Source organism: Meles meles, chromosome 4, assembly GCF_922984935.1.
Source record: "Meles meles chromosome 4, mMelMel3.1 paternal haplotype, whole genome shotgun sequence".
Lineage (NCBI taxonomy): Eukaryota > Metazoa > Chordata > Mammalia > Carnivora > Mustelidae > Meles > Meles meles.
Window position 1 is genome coordinate 101925595 of NC_060069.1, and position 12043 is coordinate 101937637.

Consider the following 12043-nt stretch of genomic DNA (forward strand, 5'->3'; position numbering starts at 1 on the left):
TTTGATTAAATAAGAGGAACAGTTAGAGGCATAAGGATTAGAAATAAAGATATAAAGACTATAGTTATCCTTGTTAAATTGGTAAAATATAAAATCAATATAAACAAGTAGTCTTCCTATATACAATCATCAGCCAGTTAAGAAGATATTTGGAAGAGAACCCTCATTCACAACAGCAGCAGAAAGAAAGAAAGAAAGAAAGAAAGAAAGAAAGAAAGAAAGAAAGAAAAGATACTTGGGAATAAATTTAACAAATCTAACAAGAAATGTGCAAAGCCACAGACAAAAAAACTTTCCTAAATGAGTCAACTATTCAAACATACTTTTAAATTAAACCATACAAATACTAAAAGAAAACATGGGTGAATTCCTTTAAAACCTGGAAGTGAAGTCAACCTTTTTAACTGTGATTCAAAATCTAGAATCAATAAATACAGTTTGGTGAGGAATTTGAATACATAATTTTTTTAAAAAGGGCTTTCACATTAAAAAAATCATAAAGGTGAAAAAGACAAATGACAGAGTAGGAATAAATATTTGGAACTTACTTCACAGCCAAATGATTCATCTCCTTAACATAAAGAGTTTCCAGAAATCAAAAAAGAAAAAGACCAACAACCTCGAACATGCCAAAATACACGAACCGATGGTTTATAGAAAAAGAAATACAAATGTTCCTTATACATATGGAAAATGCCTCACTCCAGTTGTAAAGGGGAAGATGTGCATTAAAACTACACTGTGAGGGGCGCCTGGGTGGCTCAGTCAGTGTGCCCAACTCCTGATTTCGGCTCAGATCCTGAGATCCAGTCCCCCACCGTGGGGCTCTGTGCTCAGCAGGGAGTCAACTTGAGATTTGCTCTCTTCCTCTCCCTCTGACCCTCACCCCCTTGTGTGTTCCAGGCACATCACCCCACTCTCTCTCAAAATAAAAGTAAAATAAAACAAAATAAACTACACTGTGATACCATGTCTTTCCTTCCCCCACCAGACTGGGTGAAGTCCAAATTGTAACAATACACTTTACCAGGGAGGCTGAGGGGAAGTGAGGATTGCTACAGAATGTTGCTGGGAATACGAAATGATATCTTTCCTTTGAAGGAGAATTCCTCAGTATCTCTCAAGGTCACAGCTGTGTTTAGCCTTTGACCCAGGAATTCCCCTTCTGGAAATCTATTCTAAGGATATAACTTTACAAATACGAAATGCCATATGCACAACGTTATTCACTGAGGTCAATTATGTGTACTTGCAGAGAGGCATGAAATGACTCAAATGTCCACAAGAGTCTAGTTGAATAAACTACGACACCCAGTCCCTTACTGAATAAATTCTGGCACCTTCATGTGATGAAAAGAATGAAGGTAATCTCCATATATTAATATGGAGTGATCTCCAGACTTGGGAAATGAAAAGTTGTGGTCCCAAAAGTGTGTATAACATGCGACCCTCATGGGAAAGGGTAAAGGCGAATACGAATATGAGCACAATTTTGCCTGTTTGTAAGAAGAAACCCTTTAAGAATTAATCAGAATTCAGTTTTTTAAATTAGTTAACAGATGGCAGAAGAGGGGGTGGAGGGGAGGGGGCTGGGATGGAAGAGAAACTTCTTGGGGTATAGCTTTTAACTTCTAGGATGTAAATGTTTTACATATCTAAAAATATGTATATTATGTAAAAATGAAAACAAAAGGCCATCCCTAAAATAGAAGGAAAAAGAAAGAAAAAATTAACCTAATTGCTTTAAAAATTAATAGCAGAACCATGCAGAGAAAATAGTTAACTGGGTTTAAAACTTAGTACTTTGTATTTCCTTGGTGGGATATATTCTAGGATAAATAAATATATTCTGGTCATTCAGTTTTCTTATTATTTTGAAAAAACAACATAATAAATAAGTAACTATATTAATATTGTTAGAAACCAAGTTTTCAGCATAGAGAAAATAGAAGTATAGATTCAAATAATTAAATCCCTGTAATATTAAATTTGAATTTGAACTATCAATATAATTGATTTTAAATCAATACATGATTTATGTATGTACATAATATATGAATATATATATTCTTAAATGAATGAGTTCTGTAGTCAATATATATAATATAGTCTTTTAAATCATATATTTACTGAAATATATATATTCTTTTTTTTTTAAAGATTTTATTTATTTATTTGACAGACAGAGATCGCAAGTAGGCAGAGAGAGAGGAGGAAGCAGGCTCCCTGCTGAGCAGAGAGCCCGATGCGGGGCTTGATCCCAGGACCCTGAGATCATGAACTGAGCCGAAGGCAGAGGCTTTAACCCACTGAGCCACCCAGGTGCCCCGAAATATATATATTCTTTTAAATCATCTCCTGCAAGCCAAGGAGAGAAGCCTCAGAAGAAACCAAACCTTCCCCCACCTTGATCTTGGACTTCTAGCCTCCAAAGCCATGAGAAAATAAATTTCTGTTGTTTAAGCTACCCAGTCGTGGTATCTGTGGGTGTTTTATGAGCCCTAGCAAAGTAATACAGGTGATAATGACATTTGGTGACATAGGAAGATTTTTTAGAGTTTTTTACTGAAGTTTTTAAGTGTGAAATGTAATGTCTGTGATTCTTAAATCCTTAAAGAATAATTTTTAAAAATGCACACAATGTTGACTGTTAAATATAGGTGATAAGAGTATGGGTATTAAGTATTATCTTTCTACTTCTGTATAAATTCAAAATTCATAGTAAAATGTCAAAATTGAAGGACAGGAAACATTCAGGTACAGCTGGGACAGGATAGCTGGGACATCAGGCAGGAGGCACAGGCAGGATGGGGAAGCCCAAGGACAAGGACGACAAGCCGGTGCTGGGGAGGGAGGGAGGCCAGACCCCTTACGAGGAGGCCCCCACCTATTTAGGATTGAACTCTGGGGTCCCCATCTTTTAACCTACCTAAACATGATATAGGGTGATTAGAATTCAACTGCGCCCTGCATCAGAGGGATTGCCAATCGGAAGGCTGGGAGAAGAGAACAATTAAAAAATGAATTTTGTTTGGCTGCAAAACATTCCTAATCTCAGTCGCTTATATTAACTACCACACATTTAACTATAAACACCATTTAGCATAATAATAATTATGCATAAAACTGAAAAATACAGTTGGAAATATATAATTAATTTAAAATGTCATAATAACTAAAGGAGCTTTTCAGTATTTAGCCAAATTCCTCATATTGGATAGGCAGTTCCTAGTCTGAGCTAAGGCTGCCTGATTCTCTGTCATAACAAATCTAGCAGCCCTTACACATTTCTTCATGTCAATCAATCAACAAATATTGAGCACTTCCTTTGCAAAACTGCTCTGCTAGGCATTATGATGGATACAAAAAAGAAAAAGTTTATTCAAGGAGTTCACACTCGAAGTAGAAAGCCTTAGACCCAAACAAACATAACATAAAATACAAAGGAGACTCTACATGCGAATGGTGGGCAGAGGCCAGCAAAGGTAGATTTAGAGGATAGCCATTTGCAGGAGGTTAAAAAGGAAAAAGTCAGTTGTGTGGTTGAAGCAAGGCTATCTAATCTCAGAGCGAGGAGATACATCTAAATGATACAAAGACACACGCGGAAGCAGTAACAAGTGTTGGCCTGCGGCCAATGCCTGTACAGCATCGCGATGACAGTGTTAATTCGCATGCCCAGATTCGTGTGCTCTTAGGCAACACTTCAGAAACATGATGGGACACTCGGGCATGCTTAGACTGAGTGTTTACAAACATATACTATGAGGTGCAAAACATTGTGGACGTCGGTGATTGTCATGGCGGGAGGGAAGATAAGATCGAAGTCTCAGTACAAATGGGGACTACTGAATCATTAAGGCCCCACCTGGTTTCACAGGGGTTGATGTCCAGAGCCTGCTCCCTTGGAAAAGAAGGTCAAGTGGTAAACACAGATGAGTGATGCTCCTTTAAAAGCCGCAGGGTACACCGTGCCTCCTGTGGGGCTGGAGGGTGAGCGGAAGAGTCAGACTGTGGCTCAAAACAGGCACGTATTCCCTTGGCCTTATAGAATCGAAACGACCTTGCCGGAATGTCCGAGAAGACATCAAAAGAAAAGAGACACATGATCTGAGGAATGAATAACCAAGAGCATGTAGGATTCTGACAGATGGGGGAGAATGGTCAACTGAGGTGTGGCCTGCAGAGCTCAATTTGGCTTTTAAGCCAAACCACCTCCTACCACACCAGAATGCTCTGCTATCAAGATTATTGCCCACAAGGAGATAACACACCCCGCTAACTGCTAACGTGGCTTAGATGGCTGCTTATCTGAACCAGCATCAGAAGTCCAAGGCCCCTAGGTCAATGCTTCTTTTCTTTCTTTAAGGCTTTCATCTGAACCAATTTCCCACCCTTCCTGCCCACCGTACTCCAAATGCTTCTGTTCTGCCCTCTGAGTCTTACGGATTGTCATCAGCAAGATTCCTTTTATCTTCAAAAGATAAAATTCTTCTTTAAATCACTTGTTTTCGAAGTGTGAGCCTAGTCCCGTAGCATCATATGGCTGAAAAGTTGGAAGAAATGCACATTCTCAGGCCCCCGCCAGCCCCACAGAAGCCTAGTCTCTGGGGGTGGGGCCAGCAGTCCTTCCGGGTTGTGCACGCCTCCCAAACGGACACCCCTCCCAGGTCCAAGAGCAGCCTGCCTCGCAGCCTTGATCACCACAGTGGCCCACCTTCCTTCTTGCATGCTAATTAACATATCCCACCCCAAACAGCAGGGAGGTCACCGTTTCTACTTTTTATCTTCAGCTCTAACTTCTAATGCCACCACCACCCCACCAAGGTACACATAGTACTCCTACATCATCCCGTCTGACTTTCTTAGCACCGGTTCTGTTTTCTTTTACTCCTGAACAATGGTCTCCACAGTTTTTGCTTTTAATCAGTTAAAAAAAAAAAAAAAAAATGACCTCTCAAATGTATAGGAAGTGTGTAGACATAGGGCTCCAGCAATATATTTTATACATTATAAAACAAAGGCTGAGAACAGAAAAAAATAAGTATTACATAAAAACATTTCAATAATAACTGTGAGATCTTCTTTATGTTCCCCAGTGACTCACTTTGTACCAATTATGTTGCAGACATCAGCTTTGCAGAAATTGAGATACTGCAAGGGCCCTGCTTCCACAAGTTTCTAGACCCAGAGACACGTGGGCTCTCTGACTAGGAATACGAGTTGGATTTCTGTATAGTGAACAACAGTGTGGTACTGTATAGTGAACAACAGTGCTCCTAGAAAAAAGTCCGAAGTTTTAGCCTTTGTCAATGGTAAGGGTGTAAATTCTCCCACGAGGGTGATTTCAAGCTACCAACACGATGTCACTGAACGTGAAGTTTGAAAAATGCACAAATGTCTCAAACAAGCCAGTACAAGCCAGCTCCCCGTGCTGGATTGTGTGCCCAAAACTTCTTGATTAAGGCCTATTTTTCAATTAATTCCCCTTTTTCTAGGGAACTGTTTTCCTAATTAAGCATTTTCTAATTAACATGCTCCCTTTTAATTTCTCGAAGCCCCGGCTATGGCTGGGGTAGCTCTCCAGTCCTTCTGGCTCTGGTGGGGGCCTCCACACCTGTTATGGGAGCAGAGCAGGTGGCCACCCAGGATTTGTCCTCTTGGGGGTGAGAGCACTGGGTGAGAGAAACAGTGACAGCCAGGCCGTGGAAATCCTTGCCATGTGGCCCTATGTCAAAGACATGGGCTTATGCAAATTCACCCAGCCCATACAGAGGGAAGCTGGGGGTTTGACTTCTCCAAATCCCATGCTCTTAAACTGCAATCGCTTCTGCCTCTCTGTTCCCCTCCCTGCGTGTAAACCCCAAACCTGACAGCAGTGAGTAGGTAGGAGCTCTTGATCTTTTGGAACCAAATGGAAGTAAAAAATGTATAATTTTTAGAGAGCGTTCACACAAGCGTACATGAGCCCACGTGCACACATGCAAACACGGTGCGGGGGATGGTGGGCAGAGGGAGAGAGAGAGAGAGCATCTTCCAGGCTCCACGCCCAGCTCAGAGCCCTACTTGAGTCTCTATTCTCCCACACTGAGATCATGACCTGAACCAAAATAAAGAGTCAGGAGCTTAACCGACTGAGGCACCCAGGTACCCCTTAAAAAATAATTATTTTTTAAAAATCTTTTTTCTTTATTTATTTGACACAGAGAGAGATCACAACTAGGCAGAGAGGCAGGCAGAGAGTGGGGGGAAGCAAGCTCCCCACTCAGCAGAGAGCCTGATGCAGGGCTCGATCCCAGGATCTCGAGATCATGACCTGAGCCAAAGGCAGAGGCTTAACCCACTGAGCCACCCAGGTGCCCCCCCAAAATAATTATAATTTGAGAACTTATTAATGTGAATGAAGCTACAAAGCCAGTAAGAAATAAAATATGGATTTGAACCCAACCAGGCTGACCCCAGAGCCCATGCTTGCAGTGACTCATATTCTACTGTCTAACCCTGCTATCTGGTGCCTTTGGGATAGCTGGTACTGAGGAGGACTCTGCATGGGGTAGAAAACCCAGAGCAGTGTGCCCCTGTCCTCAAGACGCTTTCCAAAAGCTCACAGGATCCTTAAGAAAGCAAGACTAATGTAAGTGAAGTAATTAGAAAATCTTAGCAGACAGCCTCTAATTAGCTATAATGTAATATCCCCCAGGCTAAGGAAAGTGCTTCCTGGTGGAGACCATGAGACTTAACCCCTGCCTCCAGAGCTATAATCACTCTTTTAAAAAATCAGAATCTAGGTCAGACAGGGCCCTCGGCCTGCAATCTGGTACTGTAATTCTCTCTCCCAGGGAATCCCACCTGACCAGATGACGTAGCCATAGAATAACTATATGAAGTTGCATTTTATGCACGTTTTTTTGTTGTTGTTATTTTTCTCAGACCTCCATTTAGACGTTTCTGGTTCTCACATGCCGCAGAATCTGTAAGTCTGAGCTCTGACCTTTCACCCCACCCTCTCTCTCTGGCAGCAGCAGTTCTTGAAGGCTGTCCACTGTGATCATTCCTAAACTAACAATGTGGTGAGAATGAAGCTATCCCCAGAGGAAGAGGAACTTCAGAAGTCCAAACTTGCTCCTATTCCCACTATTGTGGGATACACTACCTGAAAACTCAGTGACTTAAAATAGCAGCCTTTCCTGTAAGGTGAGAAATTTGTAGCTGGGTGAGTATATTAGTTTGCCGGTAACAAAGTCCCACAGAGTAGGTGGTTTAAACAACAGAAACTAATTTTCTCACCATTCTGGAGGCTGGAAGTCTAAGACTCAGGTATTGTCAGGCAAGGTTCATTTCTCCTGAGGCCTATCAAAATAACTAGATTAGGTCTAAGATGGTGTCACTCATGCTAAGCCCCACATCAGCAAACCAAAAATTCACGAAGTTTCTATGTTGGGCTCTCTCAGAAAAGGAAGGCCTAGACCAACCAGTCAGCACAAGTTACCTGACCTGGCTCTAAGACTTACCTTTGCTCTGTGTAAAGAAAGCAAGTCTGCTTCGACCAGTCAGCAAATGCCTCGTATAACATCCTTGTTCCAGCTCACACTGGTCTTTAAAAACCCTCTTGCTTTGCACCACTCTTTGGAGCTCCTTTCCAGCTTCTATACTGGATGCTGCCTGATTCACAAGCCATTGAATAAAAGCCTACTAGACCAATAACTTGGCTGTTGAAAATCATCTTATAACAGGTTTCTCTTCCTGCCTTGTCAGTGACCATCTTCTCCACAGACCTTCATACAGCCTTCCCTTTGTACACACCTGCATCATAATCTCCCTTTCTCAGAAGGACACCAATCATATTGGATTGTGGCCCACTCACACAGACTCATTTTACCTTATTTCCACTTTAAAGACCCTCTCTCCAAATAGAGTTGCATTCTGAAGTATCGATGGTTAGGATTTCAACATCTGAATTTGGCAGTCAGATACAATTTGGGTCATAAGAGTACGGTTTTTGCTTCTGGAGCATTTACTGATGTCATTTTTTGGAACTTGGTTGGCAGATGGGATGGTCTGGAGGGTCCAGAGTGGCTCAGTTACAGGGCTGGTGGCTTGGTGAGGATGGGTGGAAGGCTGAGCTCAGCTGTGCTCGTTGACCAGAGAGCCTTCACACGGCATATTTATCCTGGCCGTCTTGGTGTGGTCAGATATTTTACATGGATGCCAGTATCTCAAGAAAACAGGGCATGACTTTTTATGATCTAGCTTCAAAAGTTATGAGCACTACCTCTTTGGTCAAAGTAGTTACAAACCTGCCCAGATTTGAGAGGAAGGGACATAGACCCCCCCAATTCTCAATGGAAAGAGTCTCAGAGAACGTTGGGCCATTTTTTAAATTGTTGTAAGTTTTTTATAGTTCAGCCATATCATCTATAAAGTTTCCTACTGCTCAGTCATCTTGACCGAAATGAAAAGAGTTCAATAAACACCATGGTTATTCTCCGTCTTCTGGGTTCTTCTCTGCTTCTTGAGGGCTATTGAAGGTGGCTTGGGTTTATAAGAGCCAAATGGTTCCTTTCTGGCTCCACCTGCCGTCTGACCTCATTAATCCTTCAGAATCCTTCCTCGTGGTCCAAACACTCCAAATTTGGTGTAGTGGACCCTCCTTGTTCACTAACTTGACTGCTGTGCCAGGTCATAGGAAGTACTGAATTCCTACAGTCTCCATCCCCACCCCCTCTCTTCACCATGCCTGGAAGATATTTTGTGATGACCACTGTTTCCTTTTTTTGAGCTATTTTACTGGACTCAGATCTGTCACTCCTATATCTTAGAGCCACCAATTTTCTGTCTTGCATGCCACTTGCCCTGCTCTCATCTCAGCCCCTTCTTTTTATTGTAAAAATTGGGATTTGTGTATGTCTGACCCAGGTGGGACAGGTCTTTCAAGAAAGACTGGAAAATCTGCTGAAAAGACTGGAATGAATGCCCAGGAAAGGAGACTCTGTGTGAGAAGACAGCATAAGGCACTGGCAGTCTGATTTAGGAACAAAGCCTCAGTTCTCAGAATCTCTACTCCTATCAGTTCTTGAATGACATGTGTCACTTGGATCTATCCTAGCTCCCAACCCTTAGACATAAGCTAGATCCTGCATCCTGGATCCTGGTGAGAACAAAGACTTTAAATAAAAACAAAGATCTGTTCCCCTTCCTACTTTAAGACTCCCTTCTGACATGAAGAACGGATGATATGGGAGTAATTCTCTACCTGGGTGACACACAGGCACCTAAAACTCCCCATGTTCAAAGCTGAATGCAACACTTCCACCCCCAACACACTCATAACGGTGCTCTCTATCTTAGTTGGTGGCATCCATCTAAACAGTCATCTAAGTTAGGAACCTAGAAATCAATCTCGACACCTGGTTTTTCTATACCACTACCCAACATCCAGTTAACAAGTCCTTAAATTTTTGGAATCTTCCCTCACTTCCGTATCTCCAATGTTGCTGCCAAAATGGAAGATTTTATCCTCTCTCACTTGGAATACTTCAGTTGCTTCCTGTTAGCCCTTGGTGTGACCCACCTAAAACTCGAATATGAACCTGTTGTTATTGCCTTAAATCATGTCTGCAGTGCCTCTCAATCTATAAAAAAGTCAGAAGATTTTCAGCAATGGTGCTTGACCTAGCACTCAAACTCCCCCACATGTGTAGGCCCTGCTTACATTGGCAGTCTACCTCTCTTTATCCACTCTTGCGCTTTATACATCTACTACCTCAAATTGATCGTTCTTTTTCCAGCATATTGGCTGTTTATTACCTGGAGTAAGCCAGGTGGTATCAAAAAGATTTTCTATACTCCTAGGTCGTGTTGTTTTGTTTTGTTTTGGCTAAAGAAAAGAAAAATTTTCTTGGGTTTTGTGTTTGTTTATTGTTTTGATGTGATTTGCTTTGGTTTGGTCTGGTTTGGTTTGGTCTGGTTTGGTGTGGTTTGATTTGGTCTGGCTGCCTGTTGCGGGTTTCAGGTTGAAGACTTCAGCATCCTGCAGTTTGGGAGATACTGGAGACAAAATCAAACAAGCCCAGGGAGAACACCATTGTGTCATTTCTCAAGTCTTGAGTTTCAAAATAATACATTTTTGTGTTTGTTGTGCTATGTGAGAAAATTTTTACTATAAGATGGAGAACTGGTGAGAAATGGAGCTATCCTATCTTGGCCATAATCAGAGTCCATCAATTAAGCTTTAATGAATAAATCAAAGAGGCTTCTTGAGAAATATTTAGGGACCACACCAGTTGGGTATTTTGAAGGATTATACTCTTCTATTATGGGAAATGTTGAAAAGAGGTTTCCCCAGGGAAGTGCTACTCTGAGTTCTGAGATGTACTCTGAATGTTGGAACAAGCTACTCTCTATCAACTTCTAGGGAAGGATTTCAAACTGTGAGCAAAATAAAAACCTGAAAAACTGAGCACTGTCAGGGTACCTGGGTGGCTCAGTCATTAAGTGCCTGCCCTGGGCTCAGGTCATGATCCCAGGGTCCTGGGATCGAGCCCCACATCGGGCTCCCTGCTCAGCAGAGAACCTGCTTCTCTCTCTCCCTCTGCCTGCTGTTCCCACTGCTTGTGCTTGCTCTATCTCTGACAAATTAAATAAATAAAATATATATTTTTTAAAAACCCGAGCACTGTCTTATGAAGAATCTAGAGACACAGTGGGCTGGAACAAATCAGGCTGTCTTGTGTCAGGCTAATTTCAGGGAGCAGCACCACGGTGATCAGTCCTAGCTCCACGGAAGATCAAAACAGTTCTAGGACATTCCCAAATGAGTTCCATTTACTCCCCTTGTGAAAGGGTGGCCAATAAATCTTCAGGACAGTTGAAGGTCTCAACTAGTAACAGACATACTTGTCCAATTGCTGATAGAAGAGCTTTGGGCAGTCATATGGAGCAGCCTTTAGTGGATAAGAAAATAAGAAGCCTAGGACAGCCCAGACTGGGAAAGCGTGGTTTGGGAGATCCCGCATTAAGGCTTTAGCAATGACTGTATTCGGTATTCGGATCCCTCCCTTCTTATCTGAACCCCACTTCTGGGGCTGGGAGTGAAGGGGTAGGAAAGATAGAAATGGGAAGAGTTAGTTAATGAGTTCTTAGGGGTGGAATGATCAACCGTCCAGACACTTAGAGATGACCAGACTGGACAGACTTTTTGGCAAAGGACTTTGAGGGTTTTGAGGTGGGGAATCCCAAGATATATTGAATTAAACTAGAATGCAGTGGTCCATGTGATATTTGCTCTTTAAATCCCAAACTGGAGTTATAAATGTAATGATGGTTTTATGAATTCATGAATTCTGCTTCTGATGGCATTTTCTCTTTAATATCTCCTTCCTATTATGAGATTTTTGCATTTCCCACTGCACCCCCCCCCCCCACCTTGGGTCTATTACGTCCCATATCCCAAAGTCTCACTGAAGACCAAGATAGCCCAAAACTGGTAAGGGGAAAATTCATAGATCCAGATAATGTGAGTTAATCCCTCATTTTCCAAACAAAAAAAACTGAAGAGTGAAGTGAATTTCCTGAGGTTATACAGCAAGTCAATCCAATCTCCAACCTAGACCTCCCCATTCTATGTTGTCAAACCCTCCTAGTCCAAGAAACAGTAGAGCTTTCTCTCTGGCTTCTCAGTCCTGAATTTTTTCGTGGGATATTACAGAGTGAAACCATTGAGCTGGGAAAACTGGGGCTCTGAAATGGTGGATTTTCCCGCCAACCCTCTCCAAGATGACGGACTTTCCCGCCACCCTCACTGCGGCCTCCAAGTCACTGTCAAGAAACTGAAGCTCTCCATCCAGGAACTTCCCAATTGGGAGCTGCCCCTCACGGACTCTCCCTGCCCCATACCCTTTGATCACCACATACCTTGCCATATATGGACTCAAGCCCATGCCTTACCTTGGTCCAATACACTCTCACCGCCCCATAGCCTCCGATCACCACATACCTTGCCTTATATGGATGCAAGTCTATGCCCTACCTCAACCCTATAAAA